This window comes from Bos indicus, chromosome 1 (genome assembly GCF_029378745.1).
Source record: "Bos indicus isolate NIAB-ARS_2022 breed Sahiwal x Tharparkar chromosome 1, NIAB-ARS_B.indTharparkar_mat_pri_1.0, whole genome shotgun sequence".
In the NCBI taxonomy this organism is placed as follows: domain Eukaryota; kingdom Metazoa; phylum Chordata; class Mammalia; order Artiodactyla; family Bovidae; genus Bos; species Bos indicus.
In genome coordinates, this window is record NC_091760.1 from 99,888,752 (window position 1) to 99,907,379 (window position 18,628).

The following is an 18,628-nucleotide window of genomic DNA, read 5'->3' on the forward strand; positions in this document are numbered from 1 at the left end:
CTTCTTTTCTTATCTGGATTCTTTTTATTTCTTTTTCTTCTCTGATTGCTGTAGCAAGGACTTCCAGAACTATGTTGAATAATAGTGGTGAAAGTAGACATGCTTGTCTTGTTCCTGATCTTCAGGGGAATGCTTTCAGTTTTTCACCATTGAGAATAATGTTTGCTGTAGGCTTATCATATATGGCCTTTACTATGTTGAGGTAGGTTCTTTTTATGACCATTTTTTGAAGAGTTTTAATCATAAATGGGTGCTGAATTTTGTCAAAGGCTTTTTCTATTGAGATTATCATATGGCTTTAATCTTTCAATTTGTTAATACAGTGTATCACGTTGTTTGATTTGTCCTTACAATATTTTTAATTTTTGTAGGTCTCCAGTGATGTCCTTTCATTCATTCCTGATTTTGGTAATTTATGTCTTCTCACTTTTATTCTTGAAAAATCTAGCTAAAGCTTTATCAATTTTGTGAAATATTTCAAAGAACCAACTTTTTGGTTTCTTTCTTTCTCTTTATTGTTTTCTATCTTGCATATCATTGATTTCTGCTCTGATCTTGATTATTTCTTTTGTTCTATCTGCCTTGTGTTTAACTTACCCTCATTTTACTAGCTTCTTGAGATGCTTAAGTTATTGATTTTGGATCTTTCTTCCTTTTTAGTAAATGAACTTATTGTAATAAATTTCCCTTTAGCACTGCTTTAGTTGTTTCCCCCCCAAAAAATTGAGAAATATTACTGAGAAACACAGTTAATGAAATTAAATACCTACATTTGTGACTACTTACCAAAGGAAAGAAAAAAGGGGAATAAAAATACAAGATTTATTTGAATAATTTGTTCCTTTGGTTTAGTAACATTACTGTTCAATAAGAGAGGAGGAATTAGTGAGATGTATTCTCACACATCAGCAGATACTAACACTGCGATCATGGAAAAAGCAAGAGAGTTCCAGAAAAACATCTATTTCTGCTTTATTGACTATGCCAAAGCCTTTGACTGTGTGAATCACAATAAACTGTGGAAAATTCTGAAAGAGATGGGAATACCAGACCGCCTGACCTGCCTCTTGAGAAATCTGTATGCAGGTCAGGAAGCAACAGTTAGAACTGGACATGGAAAAACAGACTGGTTCCAAATAGGAATAGGAGTGTGTCAAGGCTGTATATTGTCACCCTGCTTATTTAACTTATATGCAGAGTACATCATGAGAAACGCTGGACTGGAAGAAGCACAAGCTGGAATCAAGATTGCTGGGAGAAATATCAATAACCTCAGCTATGCAGATGACACCGCCCTTATGGCAGAAAGTGAAGAGGAACTAAAGAGCCTCTTGATGAAAGTGAAAGACGAGAGTGAAAAAGTTGGCTTAAAGCTCAACATTCAGAAAACGAAAATCATGGCATCCGGTCCCATCACTTCATGGGAAATAGATGGAGAAACAGTGGAAACAGTGTCAGACTGTATTTTTTTGGGCTCCAAAATCACTGCAGATGGTGATTGCAGCCATGAAATTAAAAGATGCTTACTCCTTGGAAGGAAAGTTATGACCAACCTAGATAGCATATTCAAAAGCAGGGACATTACTTTGCCAACAAAGGTCCATCTAGTCAAGGCTATGGTTTTTCCTGTGGTCATGTATGGATGTGAGAGTTGGACTGTGAAGAAGGCTGAGCCCCGAAGAATTGATGCTTTTGAACTGTGGTGTTGGAGAAGACTCTTGAGATTCCCTTGGACTGCAAGGAGATCCAACCAGTCCATTCTAAAGGAGATCAGCCCTGGGATTTCTTTGGAAAGAATGATGCTAAAGCTGAAACTCCAGTACTTTGGCCACCTCATGCGAAGAGTTGGCTCATTGAAAAGACTCTGATGCTGGGAGGGATTGGGGGCAGGAGGAGAAGGGGATGACAGAGGATGAGATGGCTGGATGGCATCACTGACTCGATGGACGTGAGTCTGAGTGAACTCCGGGAATTGGTGATGGATAGGGAGGCCTGGTGTGCTGTGATTCATGGGGTCACAAAGAGTCAGACACAACTGAGTGACTGAACTGAACTGAACTGAACTAGAGGCACATTTCCTTCCAGGACGTTGGCTGGAGCTGTCATTGTCCCAAAGTAGCAGTTCTGTCAGAGCCAAGTCCTTTAAAAACCAATTACAGAGTGTAAATATCGTTGCTTTTTAGGAAGCCTTCCATCATTCACTCCTGTCAACAATACAGATTGTGGGTTTTGTGTCTACTAATAATGACAGTTGGTTGACCAGACTGGAAGAAGAATGAATTTAATACAACACCAAGAAAGAACAGGAATTAAATAGTGAAGCTTTCTTTCATCATGTGATTACTTCACTTTGAATCCATGCAGCTGGATTTTGCTGGGAAAACAAAAAACCTGTTTATAGTCACCAGAATGACCTTTTAAAATATATGTCAAATCATGTCACTCCTCCATGCACATGCCTCCAATCATTCCTATCTCACTCGGAATGAAAGCCAGAAACTACACTGGCTTACAAGGCCCTGCATGATTTGACCTTCACTGCCTCTTGGGTTTCATCTTTGATTTCTCTTGCCTTATTAATTCTGCTTCAGTCACAGTGTCCTTTTCCCATTTCCTCCAACATGGCAAACATCTGCCCAAATACAGGATTTCTACGTGCTATTCCTTGTGCCTGGAATACTTTCCCTCCACATATCCGTGCTGCACACCTCCTTCAGGGCTTTGTTCAGATGTCTCCTTTTAGGTGACTCCTTTCCTGATTACCCCTCTAAAATTTAAGCCTATACTCAACAATCCAAGTTTCCCTTTAGAGCTTTATTTTTCTCCTTAGGACTTATGACTCTGTAAGACCCCACAGGGCTTCCCAGCTGGCACCAGTGGTACACAACCTGCCTGCCAATGCAAGAGACATAAGAAATACACATCCAGTCCCTGGTATGGGAAGATCACCTGGAGAAGGGCATAGCAACCCACTCCAGTATTCTTGCTTGGAGAATCCCAGGGACAGAGGAGCCTGGCAGGCTACCGTCCATGGGGTCGCAAAGAATCAGACATGACTGAAGCAACTTAGCATGCAAGATACTACAGGTTGTGCCTACCTTATTTATTGTCTAAATGGCTAAAAGTTCCATGGGGCACAGCAGCTATTGTCTCTTTTGTTCCCAGCTGTATCCACGGCACCTAAAACAGTTCCTAAACATAGAAGAAATTTGGTTTATTTTGGTGAATGAGCAAATAATTGAATGAATGTCATGAAGATCTGTCTAGGAGTTGAGTGTGTTGAGATCACTTGTCACATAGCCAATAGCATTAAAAAGGTTTTCTGAATCTCTTGAATATGAAATTTGTCTGCTAGCTGTTATTATATAGATATTATGGTAGATATTAATTTGCAGATTCGATAGCTCTTCTTTTCTCTAAGTCACATTTCTGCTCTGAGCCCCTATCTGGCCCAAATAGTAGGAAATATTATTCATCACTGACCTCCTCTCTCCTTTGCCAGGATGTGTAAAGGTCCTGGGAATCTAATGAGGTCCGGAAAATTTGGCAAACAGTCTCTGGTTTCTTCTCCTGATAGACTTACATGCTGCCTTGGAGGCAATCTGCTGGGCTTCCTCTCTGCCAAGCTCTGACAGCACAGACTTTGCCAAGTTTAGAGCCTTGATGTCTTGGATCTTGTCTCCCTGGGTTCATTGTTAAATCATGCTATCCTGCAGTTTCGCTACCTTCCATGGTAGCTGTGAGGAAGTGAGGCATGTGCTAATTCTCACAAAACCCTTAAATACCTTCCTCTTTGAAATCCAGGGCTGCTGGCACCTTTCCCTCTCCTCTCTGAAGGAGTCTTGTGTGATCTTTCTTTAAAACCCTTTAAGAAGGTAATGTTGTTTTTCTCATCAAGATGAGAAAAGGAGATACTGATGTGTGTTCTGGGAAGTTGCTTAGTCATGTCCAGCTCTTTGTGATCCCATGAACTGTAGCCTGACAGGCTCCTCCATGGAATTCTCCAGGCAAGAATACCAGAGTGGGTTGCCATTTTCTCCTCCAAGGGATCTTCCAGACCCAGGGATCGAACCTACCTCTCCCACGTCTTCCTACATTGGCAGGCGGATTCTTTACCACTAAGCCACTGGGGACCTAACCTCATCTCAGAACTTTTCTTTAGTAAAACAAAAGATATCATTTATTACAAAAGCGTTTTTTAAATGGAGAATCTGGAGATACTGAAACAGTCAGATTTTCTATTTAAAGAACCCCTTTGCAATAAATGCTATCCTTAGCTTTACTAAAGAAAAGTTCTGAGGTGAGGTTAGGGGCATTGCTAAGGTTTAACTGAAAATCACACTAGGACACACTTCTGGAAATAGAAGAGGACACTAGGGTTTCAATGGCTAAATAAATCTGATTCATACAGAGATTTATTTATAATAAAACATAATGAAAGGTAATAATACAAACAACAGATTTAAAATAAGTCTTTCAACTCTCTTTCCTTATAGATAGGTAGGTAGGTAGGTAGATAGATAATTATGTTAAGTGACAAAGTGGGTTCTGCATTCAGTACCAGTGTGCAAGCTGTTGATTATTGGCTTGTAACAACATAATACAAAGAAAACATAGAAAAATGGGAGTAAGAATATAGAAACCATTATAGCAGTTGGCATACAATGGTAACCAAGTTGATGATAGCAAACGCATCTTGTTTAATAGCATATAGATCAGTACAGATGCTGCTAAAGCTGGGTGGTAATTTGCTTTTGGTTCAGCTGCATACAGTCATGGGTAATATCTTAAAGAGAGTTTGTCAGTCATAACCCCAAAGTGTATAGAAATCTGAGAACAAGTAAGCATTAGATACTTCAGAGAGTTTTTAGTCATTTTACATTTTGATTCAGAATTTTAAGTTTATAGTTTAACATTGTTAGCAAAATTTGATATCAGATTTATATTGTTTATACTTAACCCTAATTTACAGATGGCCTTTTTCTGAGCCTAGTTCACAGAATTTTCTCTCTTTTTCTTTGTCAAGAGAAAAGACTTTTTTTTCTGAATGTTGAAGTAAAATATGTGATTACTAAGAAAGGAAGACGGAAAAAAACTGTCACTTTCTTTAATTGGAAAAATGATAACTTATATATGGTGTTTAATTTTGTGGCCATTATTAACAGAGAAGTACTAAAACTTCAGTGAAAAGGTACTGGCTAAAGAAATAATGAAATCATAAACATTTAAGCAAGATTTGCATTCGTGGTGTAAAGAAATATATTTAAATCTAAAGGAATTCTTTGTAAGAAAAAATAATGAAATGAAAAGCTGAAAGAAGTATTGGTATATAGTCTATATGTTCAGTCTTTCACACATAAACATTATATTTCACGTATGAATGTTAGTGCTGTATGGGTTATCTACAATGTAGATTACATATATTTGCTGAGGCTTAGGCAGAAGACTCGGAGAAGGCAATGGCATCCCACTCTAGTACTCTTGCCTGGAAAATCCCATGGATGGAGGAGCCTGGTAGGCTATAGTCCATGGGGTCGCTAAGAGTCGGACACGACTGAGCAACTTCCCTTTCACTTTTCACTTTCATGCATTGGAGAAGGAAATGGCAACCCACTCCAGTGTTCTTGCCTGGAGAATCCCAGGGACAGGGGAGGCTGGTGGGCTTCCGTCTATGGGGTCACACAGATTGAACACGACTGAAGCGACTCAGCAGCAGCAGCAGCAGCAGGCAGAAGACTGTAGTAAAGATTTTTGCTTGGAAGTTTTTTGTATGACTCTGCCACAAAGAAGATAGCTGAACCACTTTCCAGTGACACCACAGCCTATTCAGGAATGAATGAAAGATAAAGGAAGCAAGTTATAACAGATAAAGCTAGCAAAGTTCTTTTCACTACAAGTTGGCAAATGAACAGATATTGCCAACATGGCGATTCTTTTATATATATATATAATTTATATGTAAATGTATATTATATAATAAATATATGAATATATTTATCACATAGAAATATATTATATATGTATTCATATAAATATATATGTATATATATAAATATATACATATGATGTGAACATCATGGTGATTATTCTGTCAGCAAATATGGGTAAGAGTTTAATTTTAGTTTGAGAATAAATTCTGATAACGTAGTTGCAATGACATGAGAATAATCTGGAGTAGTTGTTCAGATTAAGGAGTTTGTGGTAGAATGTAAATCAATTCTGTTTCACACATCATTAAAGTCTTACCTCAAGGAGAAAAAAGTCAGCTAAACTAAACAGCAAGCTAATTAGTAAAAACTGTGAATAACACAAGGGCAAATATCTTAAATTCTAGAAGACTCCTTGTATTTTATGATATAAGGAAACTCACTGTAAACAACTATATATGCTCCATGGTTACCCACGGGCAAAGTTCTGCCAAGAAAGCTTGAGTTATGGAATAAACTCAATGCTTTACAATGTAGGAAACCAGATTTGGTCTCAGCTTTTTATAGATCATCAACAAGATACCAATAAGATACTATTTATTTGTCTACTATCTGAGATATTTTACATGATATTAGATTTTCCATGCGAGGAACAAGTGCAACATGTTTTCCAATGGAAGATGAGACCCAAGCCCAAAATGGAAACTAGAAGCTGAGAACAACAGTTTCCATAGATTGTTAAGGCATGTCTTGTAATTGAACAATTTTCTATGAAGTATGTGATGACCTTGATGAAGCACATCATCTAAATGAAATTTCCATAGGTTATAGAGATGAAAAATGAGGAATGGAGTGTGTTTGTTTTAGGATATGGGTATATATCTACCACATAAGAAATTGTTGTTGTTTAGTCGCTAAGTCATGTTCAACTCTTTTGCAAGCCCATGGACTGAAGCCCACCATGCTCCTCTGTCCATGGTCTTTCCCAGGCAACAGTATTGGAGTGGGTTGCCATTTTCTTCTCCAGGGATTAAACCTGCATCTCCTGCACTGGCAGGCAGATTCTTTACCACCAAGCCACCAGGAAAGTCTCATAAGAAATTACTCTTGTTCTATTCACCTTGGCCTTTGTTCTTTCTTGGTTGGTTCCCCACTGCTTAATTTCTAGAAATATTAAAATAGCATAAAGAATGTGTCATTTAATATTGATTACATTTCTTTGCTAAAAAAGAAAAGAAACCTAAACTTTTTTTTGGTATATTAAATTATTTTTCCTCTCTGTCATATATGCCACAATTGTCCCTAATGATGATGATGGTGGTGGTAATTGGGGTATTGATGGTACTACTGTAGATGACTATAATTTTAAAATCTAAAATATGTGTCTCTTTTGTTCTCTTCATGGAATAGCAAATTTTACATTTGAGTGCACCACTTAACTCTGTCACCAAAAAGTGATGCATTTAGTCTTTTGAGATATCTTGGTATAATGCAACAGCAGCTTTAAAAATGGCATTTTAGTGGAGAATAGTGCACGTATAGGGTGCTGGATCCCACCTTAATGATCCATATTACATCACGAAAACTGGTGTTTAAAGATTTTGAAGCGAATCTTAGTTCTATTTTTGTTCAGTCCAAGAGATTAGAGAATAAGAAGATCTATTCCCCCACATTTAATCTTGAGTCCCTGGGTTGGGAAGATCCCCTGGAGAAGAAAGTAGCAACTCATGCCAGTGTTCTTGCCTGGGAAATCCCATGGACAGAGGAGCCTGGTGGGCTACAGTCCACGGGGTCACAAAAGAGTCAGACACAACAGAGCAATTGAATACACACATATACAACACCAACCACATACATGCACCTCTCTCTCTGCTTCCCTAGTCACCCTAATGTGAAATATATCTCTCCAGATACTGTACTTTTATAAGTTTGAAAGACTTCTGCTATTGAGATTATATATCAGCAGGGAATGGCTTTACATGTATTGGGATGCTGCTGCTGCGGCTTCTAAGTCGCTTCAGTCATGTCCGACTCTGTGCGACCCCATAGATGGCAGCCCACCAGGCTCTCCCATCCCTGGGTTTCTCCAGGCAAGAACACTGGAGTGGGTTGCCTGTTCCTTCTCCAATGCATAAAAGCAAAAAGTGAAAGTGAAGTCATTCAGTCACATCCTACTCTTAGCGATCCCATAGACTGAAGCCCACCAGGCTCCTTGGTCCATGGGGTTTTCCAGGTGAAAGTATTGGAGTGGGGTGCTATTGCCTTCTCCAGTATTGAGATAAGAAGGATGAGTTTTAAGTCTAGGCCCCAGGTGAAAGTAATCTTGCCTTCCAGGCAGCATGTGATCAGCTTTTTACTAGGTCTGTTGTGAAATCCATTGTGAGTGATGAAAATGCATGTTGGGCTCCTGAAGAATGTCTATAAAATTGGGTCCTGGTAGATCTGTACTGAAAGCTGTGAAGACTGGAGGTGATGCAGCAAAACCATTGGCTTGGGGGTTGTAAGACCTGGGATTGAGCCAGCAATCGCACTTACTAGCTGGGTTATATCAAGGAAGTCACTCTAACCTCTCAAGTCTCAGTTTCCTGAGCCATGTAATGGAAATAATATTACCTCATGGACAAATTGTGAAGATTACATATGCCATATATGAATAAACGTTTTACACAGTGTGCACAGATACATTGCTTCATAGTAGTAGGTACTCTCAATTTCTCTCATGAGTTCATTTTGTACTTTATGCCTAAGGCTGCTGCACCAGTAGTAGCTATCGATGAGACATGGACTTCCTTGAACTTTGTATAATTTTCTAGACTTTTCTTAGCATTTCTAGTCCTTTTGAATCTCTCTTTTGGGTTCCCCCAAAAGACTTTTCAAACTCAGTTTGAATGCCTTCAGATGAATCTGCCTTTCCTCTACTCAAGCATCTGCTCTTGCTGTGAGCTAGTTGCTTATGTACACAGCTCCAGGCTGCCTGGCTCAGGCATTCCTCAGGCTTCTCCTCTTGGTCCTGATCTGTACTTGACCTCTGGTATCTCTGGATAATCTAGTCTCCCATCCACTTTCCTACCCAGTATCAGAGTCTAATTTACCTTTCTTTCCAGTTGATTAGATTATATTCTTCACTTTCTTCTCTTGGAGAAGACGAATAAAGTTGCCCAGTGGGGAAGTTTTTAGGTCTCTACTGAGAGCATGCCTACGGACTTTCCACACAGACCCACCTCATGGCTACTTCACCCTCACTTCCAGTCTGTTGCAGTTTTCTCTGGGACAGACTACACTGTTGAATCTGGTCTATCAGGCCAGGGTCTTTCCTTATTTATAGGGATTATTCTTTCAGGAATTCCAATGGGGTTCTCCCTAGTCTAGACTCTCCTGTTCCTCAATAGAAACTAGGTTCAGGTTGTCTTCTTTAAGTTTTCTGGGCTACATGCAAATCAGATGATGTGGTTAGATACTGGTGGGTATTCCAATAAGCTCCTTAGGCCAAAGTACCAGAACCTCACCTAAGACCCCCATTCACTAAAAATAATTTGAGTGAGAAGAATGGACTTGTTTGGCAAGTAAAAAGAATGTCCTCATTCATGCTCACTCAGTCATGTCCAACTTTTTGCTACACTATTGAATGGTAGCCTAACCAGGCTCCTCTGTCCGTGGGATTTCCCAGGCAATAATATTTTAGTAGGTTGCCATTCCCTTCTCCAGGGGGGTCCTCTTGACCTGGGGATCGAACCTGCATCTCCTGTATTGCAGGAGGATTCTTTACCCCTGAGCCACCAGCGAAGTCCAAACATTACATACGACTAGCTGGACAGTATCAGAATATATAACTCCTCAAACAAGAAATTCCTGTAATATTAATACAGGTCCTGATAGATTGACTCTGTCATTTAAAAAAAAAAGTCATTGTATTTTTTGTCACCATTAGCAATTTTGTCTTTCAAGTCTGTTTTGTCTGATATTAATGTTGCCATTCCAGTTCTCTTTTGGTTACTGCTTTCATATTACATCTTTTTCTATACTTTTACTTTCTACCTATTTGTGTCTTTGAATCTAAAGTGTGTCTCATATAGACACATATAGTTGGATCATTTAAAAAATAATTTATTTGTAATTAATGATAAGGTAGAATAGTAAGACATGGCCAATAAACATTTATTATTCATCCCATTTAAAAAAGCTACTGTCATCTCCAACTTCTGATGCAGATCCAGCCAATGACAAAATAAAATATTTCAATTCCCAACTAGTAATTTCCTTATTTTCCCATTTAAACACTTGAAATTTTTATTTGATCAGCCAGTCCAATTGAGGTCTGACTCTCTTGCATCTTTTCCCAAGTAAATGTTTTCTCAATAATTTCATCTGAATCTTTGCATGACAGTGAGGTGAATTCTTCTTTACTGGTACAGAAGAACTTTAAAAGGAAGCTTTATATCTATTTAGATAGAAATCCACCTGCATATATATAACATATCTTAGAGTGAAAATACAACATTTATTGCATATTAACTAAATACTGTTCCCTGCATTAAACTTTGAGTCTGAACTGTAACATCTCTTTCTGACAATACATTAGGAAACATTAGCTATGTAACAAAGATATCCCAACAGGGACAGCTGTTGGGATATGGAAAAGGCAGGAAAGGTAAAGACAAGAGAAATTATGTTCATCTTTCAAATTGGAGAAGTGAAAGGCAATGATTAAACAATAAACAGAAGTTTGAATTTAGAAAAAGATATCCTAGCATAAACTAATTTTTTATTGACTAATCAAGAGAAATAAAACAGAATTAAAAAGAAAGAATCTACCATGCAGTTCAGTGTAATTTAATGCACCATTTGAAATTCCTTGTACACAATCCACATTTTCAAAATACTTAACTAATGAGAGCAGGACAATTCCTTTACATATTTTGAGACACATGCTTTCAAGATAAAAAGTACTTGATACATTTGAATCAGTTCTAATGAGGTGGATGAAACTGGAGCCTATTATACAGAGTGAAGTAAGCCAGAAAGAAAAACACCAATACAGTATACTAATGCATATATATGGAGTTTAGAAAGATGGTAACGATAACCCCGTATGCAAGACAGCAAAAGAGACACAGATGTATAAAACAGTCTTTTGGACTCTGTGGGAGAGGGAGAGTGTGGGATGATGTGGGAGAATGACATTGAAACATGTATAATATCATATATGAAATGAATTGCCAGTCCAGGTTCGATGCATGATACAGGATGCTTGGGGCTGGTGCACCGGGGTGACCCAGAGGGATGGGATGGGAAGGGAGGTGGGAGGGGGGTTCAGGATGGGGAACACGTGTATACCCATGGCAGATTCATGTTGATGTATGGCAAAACCAATACAATATTGTAAAGTAATTAGCCTCCAATTAAAATAAATAAATTTATAATTAAAAAAATAATAAAAAATAAATAAATAAAACATAAAAAAAAGAAAACAAGATTAAAAAAAAAAGTACTTGAGGCTTATCTCGTTGAATTTCCCTGAGGAACAGAGGGTGTGGCACTGCACAGAGCAGTGCTTCTAAATTGGTGTTGGTCCCTAAATAATCCCACAGTCTACAACAGGGAAAGACCATTGTAGTGAAAAGAGCATTGAGTTCTTTTAGCTGTTATATGTTGTATGTGTGTTAGTCGCTTGCTCAGTCATGTCCAACTCTTTGGGACCCCATGGGCTATAGCCTGCCAGGCTCCTCTGTCCATGGAATTCTCCAGGCAAGAATACTGAAGTGGGTTGCCATTCCCTTCTCCAGGGGATCTTCCTGACCCAGGGATCAAACCTGAATCTCCCTCATTGCAGGCAGATTCTTTACCATCTGAGCCACCAGGGAAGCCCTGTTGTATGTTACTTCAGAGCAAAGTAGAAACCTTGTTTGTGTGACTACACTCTTTTTGTGATACTTCAACCAGTCACTGAAGGAGGTCACCCTTTTAGTTATCACAGTGATGGATTTATAGAATGTTAGTGTTGGACAGTTCACTGAAGACCTTGAAACTCAGTTCCACATTTCGCATATGAGTAAACTGGACCCAGATAGATGAAGTGCATCCCTCCAGGTCTCAGAGCTGGTTCTTGGCAAAACAGGCATTGGAACCCAGTCCTTGAGCCTTTGCTTAATATCAGTCCCCCCCCCCCCCAAAAAAAAATATCAGTTCCCACCTCTGGTTGTACATTATAATCACCTAACAGGCTTAGTAAAAATCGTAACAGCTGAACTTTATAGACCTGATCAAAATCTCTGGGGAATGAAATTAGGGCATTAATAGTTTTGAAGGTCCAGATAATTCCAGTGTAAAGCCAACGCTGAGAGTCACATTTACGCAACTCTTGCAGAGTGAGAATATTTACAAATATTAGCTCATGGATCAAAATTTTTTTTCATAAATTATTTTGCTTTGCCTCTGTTAGCATAAATAATGAAGCAGCTATTGCTTTAGGGTGGGAAGATGAAAACCAAGGATAAAAAAATGTGATTCACCTTGATTTTCAAGATGAACTTCAGAAAGTATATAGCAAAAATAATAGTTTTGAAAACTTGCCTTTCAATGATAACAACTAGACACTTGAGCAAGAAAAGAGTTTCTTGAATTTCAAAATAGCCTTAAGTATCAAAAGTTAGATGCTGGTGGACTCAGGCATGGTGTATAAGGAAACCGCAGGAGAGAAAGTTAGGGATATGTTGAAGTCATTTCCAACCACACAGAAATTAGAATAAAAACAGAAATGATGATCACTTATCTGGGTTGGTGGGTAGAAGTCTCAGAGAGAATAGGAAGCACACAAGAGATACACATCATAGGCTGGTTATCTACTCTATTAGGATTCTTCAGAGGAACAAAACTAATAGGGCATGCGTGTGTTTATTTATTTATAACATATTTATGTACTTATTATTAAGGAATTGGATCACACAACTATAGAGGCTGGCAAGTCCAAAATCTGCAGAGTAAAATGGCAGCTGGAGACCCAGGGAACAGCCAATGTTGCAGCTCCAGTCAGACGCCCACCCACTGGTAGAATTTTGGGAGGTGAGGGGGTGGGTGGTTACAGTGGGGGTGAGAGATGGGAGTAGAGGAAGTGGTCTTTTGTTACATTCAAACCTTCAGCTGATTGGATGAGGCCACCCACAGTATAGCCAGCAATCTGCTTAACTCAAAATACATTGATTTAAATATCAATTTCATCCAAAAAATTAAAATTAAAAAATGCTTCACAGAAACATCTAAAATATGTTTGGCCAAATAAAATATCTAGGCACTATGACCCAGTCAAGTTGACACTGGGTACCATGATCTCATCAAGTTGACACATAAAATTAACCATCACACTTGATACATGTCCAATTATGCTTAGACCACATCTACCTCCTCTCTCCTTTCCACTTTGCTCAGTCAAGACTCAAGGGGGAAGAATATCTGCTCCCAGGTGGATTTGAAGGCCCAAATGCACAAAAAAAAAAAAAAAAAATCCTGAGTTTGTAGACTGAACAGCCAATATGAGGATCCTGAAATCCCTAAACCTTATCTACTGCTAGAATTACATTTGAAAAATAGGATAGGGTAGAGCTTTCCTGGTGGCTCAGTGGTGAAGAATCTACCTGCCAATGCAGGGGCCATAGGTTCGATCCCTGGTCTGGGATGATCCCACATGCCATGGAGCAACTGCATACGTATGCCACAACAACTGAGCCTGCATTGCAACTAGTGAAGCCCAAGTGCCTAGAGCCTGTACTCTGTAACAAGAGAAGCCACCACAATAAGAAGCCCACACACCGCAACTAGAGAGTGGCCCCCGCAGCAATAAAGACCCAGTGCAGCCAAAAATAAATAAACGAATAAAATGGGATGGTGTAGAAGTTACACAGGTGATTTGAAAAATCTTAGCATAGTCTTGCATATTGTGGCTGCTAAGTAAATGTTCAGTTCAGTTCAGTCACTCAGTTCTGTCCGACTCTTTGCGACCCCATGAATTGTAGCACGCCAGGCCTCCTGTCCATCACCAACTCCCGGAATTCACTCAAACTCACGTCCATCGAGTCAATGATACCATCCAGCCATCTCATCCTCTGTTGTCCCCTTCTCCTCCTGCCCCCAATCCCTCCCAGCATCAGAGTCTTTTCCAATGAGTCAGCTCTTTGCATGAGGTGGCCAAAATACTGGAGTTTCAGCTTTAGCCTCATTCCTTCCAAAGAACACCCAAGACTAATCTCTTTTAGAATGGACTGGTTGGATCTCCTTGCAGTCCAAGGGACTCTCAAGAGTCTTTTCCAACACCACACTTCAAAAGCATCAATTCTTCAGCCCTCAGCTTTCTTCACAGTCCAACTCTCATATCCATACATGAGCACTGGAAAAACCATAGCCTTGACTAGAGGGACCTTAGTTGGCAAAGTAATGTCTCTGCTTTTCAATATGCTATCTAGGTTGATCATAACTTTCCTTCCAAGGAGTAAGCGTCTCTTTTTTTTTTTTTTTTTTTGAGTTTTCTTTTTGTATTTGTATAACTCAATTCTGGTTTAGATGAGAAAATGAGATTTAGCCAATGATTAGAATAGGATTAGCCAATGAATATAATGTAATTGCTTATATTACTTTGTGAAATGCAAATAGCAGATGGATCATATTTTATTTTATTTATTTTTTTTCCTTTTTAAAAATTTTTTTATTTTTTTAATTTTATTTTATTTTTAAACTTTACATAATTGTATTAGTTTTGCCAAATTTCATGGCTGCAATCACCATCTACAGTGATTTTGGAGCCCAAAAAAATAAAGTCTAACACTGTTTACCCATCTATTTTCCATGAAGTAATGGGACCAGATGCCATGATCTTCGTTTTCTGAATGTTGAGCTTTAAGCCAACTTTTTCACTCTCCTCTTTCACTTTCATCAAGAGGCTCTTTAGTTCCTCTTCACTTTCTGCCATAAGGGTGGTGTCATCTGCATAGTTGAGGTTATTGATATTTCTCCCGGCAATCTTGATTCCAGCTTGTGCTTCTTCCAGCCCAGCGTTTCTCATGATGTACTCTCCATATAAGTTAAATAAGCAGGGTGACAATATACAGCCTTAATGTACTCCTCTTCCTATTTGGAACCAGTCTGTTTTTCCATGTCCAGTTCTAACTGCTGCTTCCTGACCTTCATACAGATTTCTCAAGAGGCAGGTCAGGTGCTCTGGTATTCCCATCTTTTTCAGAATTTTCCAGTTTCTTGTGATTCACACTGTCAAAGGCTTTAGCATAGTCAATACAGCAGAAATAGATGTTTTTCTGGAACTCTTTTGCTTTTTCCATGATCCAGCGGATGTTGGCAATTTGATCTCTGGTTCCTCTGCCTTTTCTAAAAACCAGCTTGAACATCAGGAAGTTCACGGTTCACGAATTGCTGAAGCCTGGCTTGGAGAATTTTGAGCATTACTTTCCTAGTGGGTGAGATGAGTGCAATTGTGCAGTAGTTTGAGCATTCTTTGGCATTGCCTTTCTTTGGGATTGGAATGAAAACTGACCTTTTCCAGTCCTGTGGCCACTGCTGAGTTTTCCAAATTTGCTGGCATATTGAGTGCAGCACTTTCACTGCATCATCTTTCAGGATTTGAAATAGCTCAACTGGAATTCCATCACCCCCACTACTAAAAATATTATAAAATATCAGATTTTTATCTAGTGAAACACACACTGTTACAACTTTTAAATCAAAGCTAGATTATGTGTGCTCTTTTGTGTAGGTTACAAAACTGTGGCGAGTTAAGTGTGGGAGGAGCCAGGCCAAAGATGTGCATAAACCCTCACCTAAAATTTAGAGTATTAGAATAACAATGCATGATAAAATTCATTTGCTTTTCATAAATTTATTTCCTCCCACCAATGAGCCATTTTCTATGTTTATCCATGGTAATTTACTGAGAGAAAAGACACACAGCTTTTTAAAAATGTGTTTTAGACAGATAATGGTCTTAAAAGCAGAGGAAATATATCCAGTCGTTGAACAGGTGTGTGCTTGCAAAAGGGAAATAAATGAACCTTTTAAAACACAATTTTTCACCAAAATGAGTTTTACTTCTAAAAAATGATGGCAATATACCCTACAGATACTTAATATAAATTCATCTGAAAGGCATCCTTGATCTTTTTACTCAGTGATCAATTGCTTTGTCTTTATTTTTAGTTTAGAAAGCCAAAGAGAGAAGCCATAATTCTTCGGAATAGTACAGACCAATATTCAGCTATTTGCTTGAATTTTATAGCTCTGTGTGAGATAAATGTACATTCACTTTGGTTCCTTATTTTAATCCTTAATTTACACAACAAAGCTTTGCCATGTTATTAGCTTTCTGTGTTATGCAATAGGCAGAGAATAGCATTAACTCTCTCTGACCAGATTGGCAATAGGTTGAGAATGTGTAAGAGTTGGATCAATAAAACATAATCAAGGTATTATTTTCTTTGTTTATAGGTTTTACTTAGGTAAAATTCTATTCAATGTTTAATATAAAATCTATCAGCATATTTGTATGTATATATGTAAACACATGAGGCTTCCCAGGTGGCTCAGTGGCAAAGCATCCGCCTGCAATGCAAGAGACACAGGAGATGTGGGTTTGATCCCTGAATTGGGAAGATCCCCTGGAGGAGGAAATGGCAACCCACTCTAGTATTCTCACCTGGAGAATTCCATGGACAGAGGAGTCTCGCAGGCTGCAGTCCATGGGATCTCAAAGAGTCTAACACAACTGAGTGACAGCACACACACACGCACACACATGCACACACATGCAAACACATACTCTAATATTCAGAGTAGAGTAAGATTTATTTAAATGGCATTTTGGCCATGGGACTCAGGAATGCTAGAATCCTACCTCCCACAATTTTCAGGAAGGTGATAAATGAAAAGAGCAATAACTAGTTAAACAAAAGGACATCTTATTATAACTTAAGTCTCTGCCCCAAAGACCATTGGCAAAGTCTAGTAAATTACACACACTGTGATTTAGTAGAATTTACACCCCAGCTAGATATGTGAGGGGGTGCCATCCTGCTGAGCCCAGATTTGACATTAGGAAATGACCATTCTTATAGAACAAAAGCAGACAAAAGAACACTGGCTCTATTTGCCCAGCAATGACCATACCTGGACCACCAGACTGGCATACGTATCTCCCAGACCAAGGCAAAGTCTCCTGCAAGCAGGACAGTGACAGGCGAAGTATGTGTATGTGTTTGTTTGAGAGAGAGAAAGAAGGGGGAGAGGCAGGGAGGGAGGAAAGGGAGAAGAAAGATGGTGCCCTTACCATGTTCCAAATACAGAAAAGGGCGAATTAGGAAAATAAAAGCCACCTCATAAGCTCCACCCATAAAAAATGCGATGGAGTCAGTAATCAGTGTCTAGGCAGTTCAGCCCTCTTTCCTTGAGCTGAAGGAAAAGGGACAGCAGAACTGCTGGCTGGAGGTCTGATTTGGTTAGGGGAAGGAGTGAGAAAATGGACAGAAAAGAAGCTGGAGCAATGCCAAGGCTCTCCTCTGTCCCACAAGAGTCCTTGTCTCAGTGAGATTTTTGGTGTTCATAAAATATTTTGTCAGCCTTATAATGTATTTTTTTATATATAACTTTTTTTCAACCCTAGAGATTTAACCTCAAGGAGAATATACTCAGATTTCACATTCATCCACTTAATACTCATTAACAAAATTTTGTTTTGGAGGGGTATAAAGAAGAATTAAGATGAATCCAGCTCTTGAAGCAACTTGCATTTTAGACATTATCAAAATAGCTAGACTATACAATATAAAATGAAAATTACTTTAAAATATTTATAGCTCAAGGACACTGAGAATTTAGAGAAACATTTTTTTTAATTAGCAGTAATATATTTCACAATGATAATTATAATGTAATGTATTTTGGAGGTGGCTCAGATGATAAAGAAGCCTCCTGCAATGTGGGAGATCTGGCCTTGATTCCAAGGGTTGGGAAGATCCCACTCCAGTATTCCTGCTTGGAAAATCCCCATGGACAGAGGAGCCTGCCTGGCTGCAGTCCATACAGTCGCAAAGCAACAGAGGGGTGAAGCACAGCACAGCACAGCACAACCTTTTAGAAATTCTGAACAGAACTGATAGAATATGTCTTTTAAAGAGAAAAAAGCAGCTAAGCAAATATACACCTGCATAATTCAAATATTGATGCATCTGCTCCAAAGCTCTAAAACCAATTAGAAATTTTGTTTCATGACTACAATTAGCCTTTAAAAAGATGAGCATCTATTAACATAGTTTGGTAGTATAATGACAAGCAATTAGTTATAATTGTCCTATTCTGGAAAGAAATAATAATTGGAAGCAGATGACTTCTAAAGGAATTGAAGAGTGAGCTTGCTCACTTAATTTTTTAAAAGTTGACACAGGGAATTCATTAAATTCTTTTCTAACTTTGGGGATTTCTAGTTAGCTTTTCTGCCCTTCCTTCATCATCCTCACCCCATTAATTAGTTTAATCATTTACATTTTCCTTGTAATATAAGAGAAAATATCAGGGTACTTTTAAGAACCTGGAAGCTGAAGAAAATTCCCTACAAGATGAAATTAATTACACTTATATGAAAGATTTGAACAGTTAGTTGGAAATGGCAAAAGGCAGACATCAGTTCAATACAGGATGAACTTCCCAGAGAT